The sequence below is a fragment of the Castanea sativa genome, chromosome 11, assembly GCF_040712315.1.
Source record: "Castanea sativa cultivar Marrone di Chiusa Pesio chromosome 11, ASM4071231v1".
NCBI lineage: Eukaryota > Viridiplantae > Streptophyta > Magnoliopsida > Fagales > Fagaceae > Castanea > Castanea sativa.
Genome location: NC_134023.1, coordinates 7,208,182 through 7,213,984, shown reverse-complemented (window position 1 = coordinate 7,213,984; position 5,803 = coordinate 7,208,182). Strand labels below are relative to the sequence as shown.

Below are 5,803 nucleotides of genomic sequence, written 5' to 3'. Positions count from 1 at the left end.
GAAATTTCAATCAATTGAGCTACAAGTAAAATACTAGCCTCTGAGCATACGCATGAGGCCTTCTATTTTTTGGATAAGGGTTAATTTAGAGTATTTATTATAATTTGAGATTACTACATTTTTCGATCACAAAAAAAAAAAAACCTAAAGGTGTAATGAGTATTATGCGTTTGCAAGTGAAATAATCTTTTCATTAGATCCTTATGTTTTTTTGTGATTGAAAAATGTAGTAATCTCAAATTATAATAAACTAGCTTATAACCCATGCAACTGCACGAGATTTTATAATTGTGCTGGTTGTTTGTTTATAGCATCATGAAGAGTACACTTCTTTTCTTATATAACATCATCAAAAGTAAATAATACTTCATCATAATAATTTATATTAACATAATTTGAATAACAGGACAAAATTAAACTTACAGCAGAAGAAAAACAAAAACCTTTCTTCATAACAGCATAAAAATTTAGATTCATAACTCAAAATAACATTTATAATCCTAAAATAAACCAAAAGTCAAATAGTTTAACCATTTGTTTATGGACTTCATGCTTTCTCTGTTAAAAGTCTTTATGGTTCTAATAATGTAAGCAACCAAGCCATTGAAGATCTTTTTGCATACCTGGACATATCAGAAGATTCAGAACAAAATGTTAATGTTAAATAGATTCCAAATGAAGATCACATACAAATGCGAAATTAGTTCTACCATCTAAAATCTAGATCACGTGAATGAGCATTAAATAGCTCTTATTATTTCTTTTTCCTTTAAACATGTCTAATCAAAATTTCTAAATCAAAATTTTACTTAAAAACAAAATCCAATAAAAAAAAAAAGGAAAGTATCTATTAGAATATAATCATATTTTTCTTATCTTTTAATAAGGTGTTGCCGAATTTCCATGGAAGATCTGAGAGTAAAAAAAAAAAAATTTGGTAAAAACCCAAGTGGAAGATACTAAAATTGATAAGGGTAATGTATATGTATGTTCAGCTGTTTACCAATTGTAAGGCGTCTACCTACTACCATAAAAAAATTAATAATAATAAGAATAAATAAATTGTTTTCCTTATTTAAGTAGACAAATAAAACGTAGATTACATTATTAAAAAAAAAAGGACACTTTAATTGACACTAAAACATAAAATAAAAATGTTAATGCTTTAAATAAGGAATTTGTATGACAAATATGAAATGAAACTTTCATGAAACTTTTTTCTTAAATTATGGCTCTTAAAACAGCATGCGATAGTACAATTGCCCAAGCAAAAGACCTCAAATGTCTTCTTTCTCATCATTCATAAATGTAAACAGTGGGACAATTTGCAATTCACATCTTCCATCAATCACCTACTGCATAAGTTACTTGATTTTCTCTTTCAATGTTTTAGAGTATTTAAGCTCCAACACTGGAGAAGATAAATCACATAAGAATAAGAATCAATTTACCTATTTGAGGCCTAAAGTGAACACCTACGCAATGATAAGTATGTTAAATTGTTTTTTATTTATTTTAAATATGGACTGTTTCAAAATTTAGAATGGATTACAAAATAACTATATAATCCATTTAGGACATGTTCATTTAATAGAATTTCATAATTAGATATTAATGTTGGGTAAATATTGAAAAATTCTAAGTTTAATGTAGGCTGTTCATCTAACTATATGACACACTATATACCAACACCAAATTGCAAAGTGTGCTTGAAATTGTCAAATTACTGATGGAGTAAGTTATTGATGCACACATACCTCAATCTTGGAATTAGTATCAGCAAGCCTTCATTTAATGCACAAAACAAATATCATTTTGAAAAGACTCAACTTCAGCCACAGCACATCTATGAGGGTGCTTCGAGTCTCTTAACTGATTACCAGAACCTCATGACAGCACAAACAACTTGAGCATCCTCTGTTTCTTTGTTGTATCCCATTGCTGCATATTTTTTCTTTTTTCATGGCCCCTGCCCTGTTGAATACAGACCTGTGTTTTACTATCTGGGGGTCCACTGTTCCATTTTGTAACTCAACTTGTAGTATTTCTGCTATCTTAATAAAGCTTTATATCTTTGATCTCAAAAAAAAAAAAAAAAATCCTTGCTTTTGAAAAGAAAACCTTCTCCACATTAATATCTGCCTTTGCACTCTACTGAACATATTCTTTTGGTATGAGTAGAACATTATGAATAAAATTTCAATGTAAAATTGTAGATTAGATCTTGATAACATAAATCAAATTACATAATTGTATCATCTCAAAACGCATCAAAATTTAGCCAAAATGCATTATATTTATATGTTTATTGCATAAGGTAGTTGCTTTAACATATAGGATAAACATGGTTCAAATTCCCCTCTCCATTGTTGTAAAGAAGTTTCCCAATTATATTTTTTGAGAACCTATATAAAGTTAGACTTTTACATTCAAAACTAAAAGCTTTAATTCTAACTTATCATCAAACATAATCATAGGCATTAAACAAGACTGGTAATTGCAGATTAAAATACAAAAACATATGAATAGCTTTGACAATACAATTACCAAAAAAATCCGATAGTATTGAAAACAAATTCAAAGAAAGAGAACAATTTTAAATCCACTTTTTTTTGGAAAACTTAAAGCCCAAACTTATACCAAATGAAATACATAAATTTGCTAAAAATAAAATCCTATCTACCAATGAAGTAATATGAGATCTTGTAGCATACATCAACAATTAGAAGATTTAACAGGTTGTAGCCAATAGTGGAATTTAGAGTTTCTTTTACAAATTGAGGTGATCACTATTCAAAGAAAGAGAATAGTTTTTCACCCTCTCATTTTGGTAATAATTAAAACCCAAACTTTTACCAAATGAAAACCATAAATTCACAAAAAAGAAAATCCTATCCACCAATGAAAACAGAAAGAAAACAGGTACTGGCTTTGTAATAAGCATCATCAACAATGATGATGAAGGCACAAAAAAAGAAAAATATAAAACATGCTTAGATTAACAACTTTATGTGTTATATCATACATTTACTGACAGTAAATTAGGACAAAGTATTGTACCTCCTCTATCAAAATTATCCGTTGACTGCATATGAGTAACTTGCATGCAAAATTTCCTTAGCAACCGAAAAGAACAGAGGATTTTAGTCAATTTGAGATGTCTAATCTCCTTAATGAGAGAAAAGACATAGTGTTGGTTTAATTTTTCTAATGATCTTTATTTCTATACCTTTCTGTATAAAATACAGCCATGATATGTATTACATCCAATTGAAAAAAATTCAAATAGCAAACTAATTAGAATTAAAATAGCAAAAACAATTGGCTAATGAGATAATAACATCCTAATGAGTAATGACAACCAACGTAATCACCTAATCTATTCTACAAAATAGAATGAGTTTATTTCAAATCCAACTACTGCTAATTAAAAGTTCAATTCCCCAATTCACTCTATACTAGTAAAGGAGAAGAAGATTAAGAAATAAAATCCAAAGCAGTACAACTGAAAGGGAAAAAAGAAAGAAATCAGTTTTACCGGTAGTGGTTTTGCTGGCTGACCAGTGGTGGCAAGCTAGTGAAGGAAGGCCTCTGCTCTTTCTCATCAAGCGTCACTGGGTTTCTTCCTGCAGAGGAAAAAGAGCATAACAATAAAAGGGAAAATTTGAAGAGAAGAAACAGTATATAAGAAGGCAGATAAACAGGTTACATATTGAACCCGCGTGGGTATTTAAAAGTTAACATTCGTAAAAACTTACCATTCAAAATTTTTGGTACTCGTTCTAATGCAATGCCTCAATCACTATGATCTGTGAACTGCAGCCTATGTATCGCAACTGCAAGGGAAAAAAATTAAATTTTATTTTAATTTTTTAATAAAAAGCACTCAAATAACTTGACAAAAAAGAACAAAGAGAACATCAGAAACAAAAACATAGAAAGAAGGAATGAAATAAATACCAATTGTAAAAGAAACAACATAAATAAAAAGTCATTCATGTTGATTTTAAACAAATACGCAAAACGAATGCAACCCAAATAGGCAAAAACAAAATATGAAACTGAAATTCATGAAAAAAAAGGAACAAAACCCAGAAACTAAAAATTCCTAATAACACAATTTGATACAAACCCAGAAACTAAAAATTCCTAATAACAATTCATTTAGAATTTGATCTTCTAGGTAGTTTCCCTGATTTCAAATCCCTAAATTAACAGCAAACCTAAAGAAGACAATAGGGTAAGAGATTAAACCAAATCTAACCCGTCTATCAACATAAATTAAACAAAACTACTCCTAACCGAAAAACCTAAATCATAACCGATCAAACCAAAATACCCGAATCATAAATAACGCCCAAATGATTCTCCCCAAAAAAAACCCAATTTGTAAAATTAAAAACAGAACTTATGGGCGGAGGCCCTAATGGTGATGACAGAATTGGTTATTCAGACTTACCGTCTCTCTATCGTCCTCTCTCCTTCTGTATCGGCTGATTCCAAACAGTTATTAAAAGAATTTTCATACGATGTAACGATCGTTCTCTTGTGACTCTAATTTGACTTGATGGCAGAAATCTAAGTGGGCAAGTTTTCACTCTGTTGCAGAAAGGAAACAAAACATGAGGCAAACTGCAAAGCAAATCGGCCAGGAAGGGTTTTTCTTTTGGCCGGCTTGTGTTTAACGAATGGAAATAGCGGATGCTTTTTTTGTCTAACATTTGGTTTGAGCCTTTTATTTTTTTATTTATAGTGGGATGCTTTCAAACGGTGTTGTAGAAGTAAAAGTTAAAATTTTAAGGTTGTTGAAACGATGCAACGTGGCAGGGTTTAAAAAGCCAACCATTGTAACGTACGACTATTTTTTTAAAAACTGTATACGTGTCTGAATTTTAAATAGGCAGTTATCCTATTTGTCAACACGTCCTTAAATGCAGGAACCAACTTTCTCTTAAGTTCGTCTATTATATATATATAAATATAGATACCTTATGAGCAAAAAGATGAGGTAGACCATCAATGAACTTTTCTTTCCAATAGGGTTTTAGACTATCATTGCGAAGCATAACTTTAAAGATGAAAACATCTTGATACCAAACATAGTAGGACATCACAAATTATGTAAATAAACACTTACAACAAATATAGGTAGAAGCAAGTTTTCCCAAGTAGGAATGGACGGAGGTTAGAAGATTAAAAATTGGGAAGGTAAGGGGAAACTATGGAGAATATAAAAACTTAGAAAATTGAGTTCTAATTACAGCCGAAGGGAAGTAGCCTTTTTATAGACAAAATTAGACACTAATGGAATAGTGAATAGTAAATTGTTAATTGTAAATTTGACTTTTTTTCTATTCACAGTAGGTCTTCAATAGCTTGGTTGGAATGTGCCGACAATAGTGATATAAGAAGTGGCTTTAGCAATTTCGTCGATATGTGCCGACAGTATCATCTTTTGCAATTATAGAGTTGAAATAGGAAACCAGTCTTCAACTAAGGATGGAGTTGCAACTGAGTTATGCTCAAAAAGAGTCTGATCATAGGAATAATATGGATTATCATCTTTAACAACAAATGCTTAAGAGGATGCCCTAAACTCATATATATATATATATACATGCGCGCTCACGTCTTGGCTTGTGTGTTGATACTTTTTTCATTTAAAGAAACTATTTCTGAAGAATTTAGAGGTAGATATTTTTTCATTAAGCTTAAATTAAGGTCCAAAATAAGTCCCGTTAGGAATAAAATAGGTATTTTGTAATTTGCATCCCTTTTCAGTAAAATTGTAAATGTTTCCACC

The 5,803-nt window shown here is 30.2% G+C and overlaps 1 long non-coding RNA gene across 1 annotated transcript; it reads right to left on the bottom strand.

The window, feature by feature from the left end:
- Window positions 1–355: 355 nt before the first annotated feature.
- LOC142618068 (uncharacterized) lies at window positions 356–4,723 on the bottom strand. Its single transcript, XR_012841150.1, has 6 exons — window positions 4,460–4,723; window positions 3,759–3,836; window positions 3,539–3,622; window positions 3,061–3,116; window positions 1,758–2,151; window positions 356–623 (listed from the first exon to the last, which is right to left on the bottom strand). It is a non-coding gene; the product is annotated as an uncharacterized LOC142618068 (long non-coding RNA).
- Window positions 4,724–5,803: the final 1,080 nt, after the last annotated feature.